Below are 8,924 nucleotides of genomic sequence, written 5' to 3' on the forward strand. Positions count from 1 at the left end.
AAGGTGGTTATTATTATCCCCACTTTACTGATAAAGAAAGCTGAGCTCAGGAGAGTGAATAACACATTCAAGTTTACTCGTTAACATGAGAGAGTATGGATATATGTCCAAGATATTTACTGTTTTGACCACAAGCACCTCTCCCTCCTCGGAAATATAACTCATCCTCTGCAGAACTGCTCCCTCCTCAGCTCTAAACATAAGAGTAGGGTGGGTAACTGCTCTCTCCTACACAAACTCCCTGATCTCAGCCAAGCATCGAAGACTGCACTCCTGAATCAACTGGGCTAATCCCAGACCACACTCATCGATTCAGGGAGAGGCAATATGACCAAGTGAGACCAATCAGAATCCTCTTCTCACAGTTTAGAAATTGGAACTTGAGGGTTAAGTGTTAGTGGAGAGCCTTTTTCTCTTTACTTGGAAAGCTGAGAGGATGTGAGCCTGGGAGTTTCCAGTGGCCCAAGAAAGGAGTTCTGAGGATGAAGCTCGTAGGAGAGAATGGAGCTGATAGAGAAAAGAAGAGAAAAGATTAGAAGAAATAGGGAGCTGGTGGTGATTCACTCATTTCTGAGGTCCACTGCATTTCTACCCTTCTCTTTTTTGCTCAAGTGAGACAAAATTACATTTCTTTTATAACTATAATCTTGGTTTCTTATGCTGCATCTAAAAATGTTCCGGTGAATAGAAAGTCCACAGCTTTGTTTTTTTCCACTGAGTCCTAATCATTTCTTTCTTCTCATTCCCATTCCTTCCCCTCCCCCACCCCCGACAAATTAAAACAGGATTACTCTCTTTATGTGGTTATAAAAATGATACATGTTCAACATAAGAAATAACTATACATTAAAAAAAAATCAGTTGGAATTCTACCATCCAGAGAAATTTCGATTCTTTACCTTACTTTAAGCAAACTATTTCCATGATCTGAAGGAGGATTTTGCCATCATTTCAGTTGGCTCCAACCATGAACTCTTAAGTTGCAATATTCTATTCTGACTAGAATCTTCATTCCTTTCCTTTCTCACATGCATTTTGACATCACTTAGACCTTTACTTTCCTTGACTTTTCTTCCATTGCTTTCCAAATCTGTCCCTCATGGCCTCATTATCTTCATATCAGTAAATCACCTGATCTGGATCCATCTTAGAGGTCGAGATTGAACATTTGTATAGCTAACTAGCAATCTTTTTAATAGACTTTCTTGTCCTTATTGGGTAAGCAGGCAATGCAAGAGACTGAAAAGTATACCAGGGGAGAGTGAAACCCCACCTCCTCCCAGATATCAGCACTTCTAGACCAAAGAACAGAGGGAGGCAGCTACCACAGCCCAAAGTATACTTAGAACGTGCATGACAAATAGTCTTGGCATGTTCGCGATTAGCAGAAATAAACAAATGGATACCGACTGAAATAAAGAGAAAGCTTGGAAGCTTTGCCTCATATTTGAATTATTAAGCCTTCAATTTATTTCCTGGGAGAAATCTGTATTCTCATCTTATTCTAATATCTTATTATCTTGATTTTGAGACTTGTTTCACTGAACCTACTTCTCATTCGGTGGTTCTCTAGCTCAAAGCACTTGTGGGAAAACAGTTATGTTTTCCTCTAGGGTACATTATTTGTTATCTACATGCTATCATATACTCCTTAAATTCATTATTAATTGCATTAGCTATACAGTATTTGCATAGTTGCTATAGTGTCTATTTTCATCTTGACCACCTCACTACTGTCCTTGAGATTTTTTTTCTGAGGAACTAGTTTTATGGTATTTTATGTCCTAATAACTTGGTGCTAAAGGCAGAGAACTTAGGTGAGGCTGTGCCAGATTTTGTTAGACTAGCTGGGCTCTACTCTCTTTTCTGAGGTTTTGCCATTTTCAACTGCTAGGGTTCACTCTCGCTAGTTGGAGGTGTTTCCAGTTTCCATAAAGGGGATGTCTTTGGATTGTAGATCTGTCCCTGAATCCACTGTAGCCCAAGAATCTGTGTTTCGATCAGAGTCAGGCCACTGTTCAGTTTCTGTTTCTCTTAGGTCTCCTCTGTAACCATTTCTTCTCTTGATCTTCAGAATAGGGTAAAGATATGCATCTCTCCAGATCGGGGAGTATTATTGAAAGTTCTTGGAATTTAGTGACTCACTAATTACTTCTGAGGAGTGATGGTGGCATTTGGAGCATTGCTGTGCTGTTATTCTGATCCAGAATTTTTTATTTATTTTCTTGGTTGCCACTTGCTTTTTGGATTATGCCTTTTTATTGTATGGTTGCTCCTGGTAAAAGAATTTCTCTACATTTTAGTACTTTTTAAATTCATTCATTAGATATTGGAGAAGATTCTTAACCCAATGTTCCAAGTGCAAAATATAACTTTTTGAGATATTGCTCAGTGAGGTCTCTCAAAGTCCTATGGTTGCCTGTGGGAAAGGCCTGTCACTCAAAGTCCTAGCAGTGAAGGGTTAGAATTCCTTGTCTCAGTTTTGGCAGTGAAGAAAGCAAATGTCTAAGATGCCATATCCTTATCAGATGGGAAGGTTAACTGCAACCACGAAGAGGAAACTGCCTCAGGCTAGGAAGCAAACACTCGAAAGAGGCCTAGGAAAGGCCAAACCAGGCTTTCCCTCACAAAAGGAAGCAATTTCCTCGAAATGCTGACAAGTGTTGATCGGTCCCTTTTATCTATGATTCTTGATTTGTTTTTGTTTACTCTTTTTTTGTTCTTCCTCAGTATTTAATAAAGTCTTTTGAAAAAATTCAAGTCTGATTCCAATTTGCTAGGGAACTAGGGGAAGGATTTGTTTCTAAGCGTGGCCTATGTTTTTAGGCACTGTTGGTAGGGAGGACAGGGCAGGGATGGTACTAGAACACTATTCCTCCTGGAGTATGTGTCAGGACGACCAAGGTTAAGAGAGAAATCTATGGGAAAGAGGACAACCAAGGGAAACAAGCTAGGCCTTTTGATTCAGCCTCTCCCCTCCCCCGCCCTCTCAAAGAAGGGTCTTATTTCAATGCAAAGCTGAGAGATTAGGGTTTGATTTTAGTAAGGAAGACTGATTCACTTACAGATATTAACATTCTTTTAGACTCTGGAAACCAGACAGCAGTAATTATTCTCTTATAGTCTTCATAAAAATGGCAATCTTGGCTCTACAAGGCATTTTCCAAGTAATTAAAATTTTGTCCTTATTTTATCTATATAATTCCAATTTAGGAATCAAAAAATCTTACTTCCAAGTTTATGAATTCAACTCAGCATGACTTTTGACTTTTCAAAGTTTCTACAGTTAGAGAGGGGAACGAAAGGAAGTAATTATTTCTTAGGATAAGACCCAAATTTATTAAGACCTTAAAACATTTAGAAAGACCACGTATGGCTATTGAGTAGAATCTGATTAGAACAAAACCCAACGACTTATTCACAGCACAAAACTTATGTGCTTTACGGGTAATGAAAAAAGTGAAGGGCATAAACCTGCTTTCCCAAATTTAAAACAATTTTAATCCACTTTTCTCATTTCAGACAAGATAAATTAATTTGAGCCCAATTTAACTGAATTTTACCAAAAACAAAAGGAGCCTTTGAAAATATTTTCCCGCCTACACCAAACGGTAACTTTAAAAATGAAAATCTCAGCCTGTCAGGGTGGCACAATCGAGAGGAAATAGGGCAGCGGCGGCGCTGTGAGGCACCAACCTCTGGGCTCGGGATGGCTCACCATCATCCGCAGAATTTGTTCTCTGCTTGCCCCTGTGTCTGGAGATTTGGGAATAACTATGCTCTGAGAAGCTGATAAACAGTTGGATGAGAAAGATGGAGAGGAAAACTGGCAGGAGGATTTGGCTCCATGCCCGCAGCCAGCACATGGCTCCTGCAGCCTGGGTTCCACAGGTTCCCGGCCCGTGAGACCGCGGTGGGCCCAGGGTACCGAGTTGGACAGACGGACTCCGCTCCAGGCGCTGGGCACCGGCATAATTCGCAGAACCTGAGAACTCCTAAAGTTCTGGCCAGAACGCAGAACGTTGGAAATGCAATCCCGGTCCGCACTAGGTTCGGGCTGCCTCGTGCCCCCACCACCGGGTGCAGTTGGTCCAGTGGGCTTAATCGATACCTGCTAAGCCGTGGTTTTTGGAGAAAGGCCTGGATTCTAATTTCCACCACTCGATAGTATGTAAAGCAGTTGCACCTGTCTGCGCTGCTTTCCTCAGATGTAAATGAACCTGCCAGCTACTACTCCACGCGGTGGGGTTTGTTGTGAGATTAAGCGGTGCGGTCCTGAAACTCACCGATCTTGCCCTTGAGGAGTCTATGACCCTACAGCGTGCTTTGAGCAGTTTCCCAAAGTATGACATATTTTAAATGGTACATAAATGAATGTCTTTTATTTTCATATCTATGAATTTATTTTTAATGTGTAATAGAAAAATATAACTAGTAGCTATAATGACAGGATGGCAACAATATAAACTTCTGTTTTAAAAGAAATCTATGCAAAAATGTCAAGTTTAGGAACTGTAAATAGTAGTGTATGATTTAAAGGATATGACAAAATGGTGAAGGTGGTTCTGGAATGACTGGAGTTTGAGCAATGTTGCTCCAGTGTGGGGGGTGGGGGCGGGGGGAAGGGCGGGGCATGGAAACTTGGCCTTGACCGGGGCCTATCTTGTTTTGTTTTTCAAAAATGAATGATGCGTTGTCCCATGGCATTCCTGGCATGTCGACTGATCTAGTTAGTCTTCACCTTGAGGATTATGCACCTAGCACTGATAATAAAGGTGGAGAAGGGGAAGAACGTGCAGCATTCCAGACTGCTTTTTCTTTGCCTGTTTGCAGTGCAGAGAACAGATGAAGAGTTATCAGGTATAATACGAAAAATACTCTTATAAATCAATAAGAAAAAGACGACAAGAAAAATAATAGGAAAATGGACAAGGGATATGAAGAGTCCATCTACAGAAAAGCAAATCCAGGTAGCCAATGAATGTTAAAAATATATATATTTTAAAATATGCCAGTACTAGGAAATTGTAAGTTGAAGTCATAATGAGCTAGCAATTTGTATCCATCAGGTTGGCCAAAAAATTTTAAAACAGAGTTAACGCATATTGTTGGTGAAGATGTAAGGAAAAGCACCGTTATACCTTTTAGTGGAACTGTGAATTGTTATAGTGTCTTTGGAAAGCAACCTGGCAATAGCCATGAACATTAAAAATACATATATTCTTTATGTGCATATTTCTGTTCGGGAATCTGCCCCCTCCCCACTTCTCAGTTCTCGTAGTATAAGTGGAGTTCCAACACCTACACTGAAAGTGGAGCCTGAACATTAGACCTGAACCAATCAGAACATGGCATTTCCTTGACCATCGTGACTGGGTCAGGGGTGGGCACATTACCTAACCTGGTCCAATCCAAGTCAATCTCAGGGCTTTTGCTAGGAATGCTGAGACAAAGATGTTTATCTTTCTCTGGATTCAAACTGAGAAGGATTTAATTCCCATAGCTGCTAAAAGCCATCTTGAGACAACGCACAGTATAGCCGTAAAAGTGCCCTGCTCAGAACATAATTGACTGTTGTTCCTCAGATTCTTCCATCATATTTATGACAAAGCCATGCTTCTTCTTCCTATAGGCTGCTTCTAGCCAAGACTAAACATGGCAGGAGTACAAATGTAGGACGCTTCCAGTGGGAGATTTTAGCTTGAGGACTCCTTTCAATCTGATTGAAACTTTCTTATAACTGAGCTTTACTCTGAAACTCTACCAAACAAATCCTCCTTTTCCTCCCTCCACTATAGGTGTTGTACCTGTACTGATATTCGAAGGATCTCCTTACCTTCACTAGCTTCCTCCCCTTCATCTCTTCTGCTTCCCCAATAAATCTCTTGCACTTCTAATCCCATCTTGGCTGCTGATTCTTAAAGGATGGAAATGTTCTGAGAAAACATGAGGAAAGATAAAGTTTGAGACCAGTTCACTTACTATCCAATGGGTAAAGAAGATGCTACCTTGAGAAGTATGTGGAGTCTGGATAGTCCCTGAAAAGAAATGACAGCTGGACTGCTAAAAATTTCACTAGTGGCGAAATGTTTTCTGCCTAGGAAAATGAACTAGTGGAGAGGGATGACCTGGTAGATATAATAATTCAATCATTTGAAAGAGATAGGGAGCGGTGCCTATACAAGGACAACAAAATTGGTTGATTATAGCATTGTATTGATGCCCTCCATAGGGCTAATGAGAAACCAAGGGCCACTGACTAGCAGTTGAAGACTAAGTATGAAATCCAAACAAAAGGACCTCTTTAGTAGCCCTTATCCCCTACAGTGGAAGAGTAGACACAGATAAGCAGCAGGCTGAGGACCTGACTGTTAAAGAGCTCCAGAGATATTTATGTGCCCATCAGGCAGGTCTTATGCTGGAATCAGAACTGTGGATGGGAAAACACGGGGCCCTGAAACATGGCTTCTGTGTTTAAGTGTCACCAGCCGGCCTTTATTACTTTAGGAACCTCATTATCCTTATGGATATCAATGAGCCCAGCTTCTACTGTCAATTTTAGTCTGTAAAGAAGATATAGTGAACTTCTTAGTGATGCTGGCGCCCTTTTTATCAGCACATTCCTGATGGCCTTGATGAATAGATGGATGCTTCTGAGGATGTAATATTGACTCTGCCTATCCCTCTGAAATCTCAGAGCTTGCAGAGTTGGCTTCCCTGCACGCTAGAAAATAAGCGTGTCTCGATAGGTGCCTCATAGGAGCTACCTCTGCCTCTTCTCCTGGCTTGTAGGCCAATAACTAGAGTTAACTCTCAGTAGAATCCAGGTGGGGACATGCTGGGCCTGATAAGAGAGAAAAAAAATTATATTCCAAAGCATACTTCTTATCTTGCATTGGCAAGAGTCAATGAATACCACTGATACTGAATTTTAAGGGTACTTGGTCGAGGGGCTAGACTGTTAAACTGGATAAGCAAATTTTCATCAACTTAGGGGTATTTTTGTAAGATATAGGATTTAATACCCTGGCAAGACCTCAGGGGTGTCGGGCAAACTCATTGTTACTGTGGCTCTTAGAAGCCTGAAGAAAATGATGGCCAACACTGAGGTAAGCAGAAATGCCTGAGTTGCCCAGGTAGGAGGAGGGGAAAGAATAAAAAGACTAGAGAATTAGGCTTACTAAAGTAGATGTGTGAGGCCAGGAAAACCACCCGATGATTATGTTCCAAGAGAAGGTCCAGAGAAAACACTGTTCACCAAGGCCATCAGGAGTGTGTTGGTAAGAAGGGCACCAATGTCACTAAGAAGTTTAGTGATGGCTCTTCGATGCAGGCCAAGACTGACAGTAGAAGTAATCATGGATCTGGGCTCGCTAATACCCAATAGAAACGATGGAGCCCCCAAAGTAATAAATGGTGGAGTGGTGGTGCTTAAGTACAAGAAGCCAAAAGGCCATAATTACCATAACAACTGTCAAAGTCAGAGAGGCAGCCTATGCAGGCTTGACCCATGGTAGGGGGCATGGTGTGGAGATGGTTAATAGAGCAAAATAGAGGGGCAGTGAGCAATGGTGTTGTTTAACATCCACAAGAAAAGGGCAAGAATAGAGGAGCGGGAGGATGAGGGTAAGCCCCAATAAAAAGTCATGGTTTCTTCCAAAGTTCTTAAACTTGAACCAATTTTCAAATCCAGAACGCATTTATCGAAGGGGTGTCCACATTCTAGAAGGGACTCCATAACACTGCATCAGAAATGTACCATAATGATTCTCCCAGTCCTTCTGCAAAGGGATCTATAACATTTTACTAGGGTGACTGTACACCAGGAAAAAAGTAATGCCTGACATTTTGAAGACTTTTTGGACACAGAGCCTGAACTGACATTGATATATGGAGACCCAAATCATCACCCTGTCTAATCCTGTCTTGACATCCACTTCTCAAAGGACTCTGCCTCATAAGGGGACAGCCAGCATGAGAATTAAGGCATTTCAGGAGAAATGAGTTCCTGTTGATCCATCTGGCCAGTGGATCAGATGGTCCTTGGAGTCAAATCGTTCTGAGTCTATAATTCCCCTTTTGCTTATCTAATTTGAGTTATGTTTTCCATCTCTTGAAAGGATTCTTAAACAGCAACATATCAAGACTCCTCAAAGGAGGGAAAAATGGTGGTTAACAGATTTGTGATTATTGCTCTTAAGCAAGGTCCCTGTTCTTCTTACATTTGATCTGAATATCTGCAATGAGGAAGGAGAGTATGTAAGTCTACAAATCCCATGTATAAAGCTCCTTTATTCATAAATCAAGCTTACTCTCTTGTTCTATCTATATACACATTTCCTTATATGTGTATATATGTTACACATACACAAAATAAACAAAAAGTACCCAAATAAATAAAAAACAAAGGGAAAATTTTAAAAGATATTTTTCCAAATTAAGAACAGTAGATTGTGCTGGTTGTCTGTTATAGAAGATCCTTAATTTCCAGGACAGAACAGAAGAGATAGGACCCTCCTTCCCTCAGAGCATCACAACTATTAAAGAGAAAACCACAGGCCCAAAATGGTGTCACTGCGCTAAAGCCCATGGTACCAAACCTAGATTTAATACCTGACCTAATTGCTGTTTCAACCTCTCCCAGAAATATAAGCTTAATTAACCAGTGTGGACGGAAAAAAAGGTTACATACTAAACCTGACAAGCTCAGGGGAGGCTAGCATGGCCAGCCCTACAAACTCAAAGACTAAAAGAAACCACATGGGCTGGTCTGAACATAAAAATTTCTAACTAAAAGCAGGTCATGGTGGGTAGTCACACCATGGGGCCTGTAGCTTTCTTGACAAAGGTCAAGCTTTACCTTAATCCTGTTTATTGTCTTTTTGCATCTAAGATAACAGACTCTAGGAATGTCAGAGTAATCC

General features: G+C 41.0%; 1 protein-coding gene across 1 annotated transcript in view; it reads right to left on the reverse strand.

Moving 5' to 3' along the window:
- Nucleotides 1-8,924, reverse strand: part of LOC105294601 — a 49,486-nt gene that overhangs the window by 39,483 nt on the left and 1,079 nt on the right. The gene's annotated exons all lie outside the window — the stretch shown is intronic.

The sequence above is a fragment of the Pteropus vampyrus genome, unplaced genomic scaffold (assembly GCF_000151845.1).
Source record: "Pteropus vampyrus isolate Shadow unplaced genomic scaffold, Pvam_2.0 Scaffold4, whole genome shotgun sequence".
Taxonomy (NCBI): domain Eukaryota; kingdom Metazoa; phylum Chordata; class Mammalia; order Chiroptera; family Pteropodidae; genus Pteropus; species Pteropus vampyrus.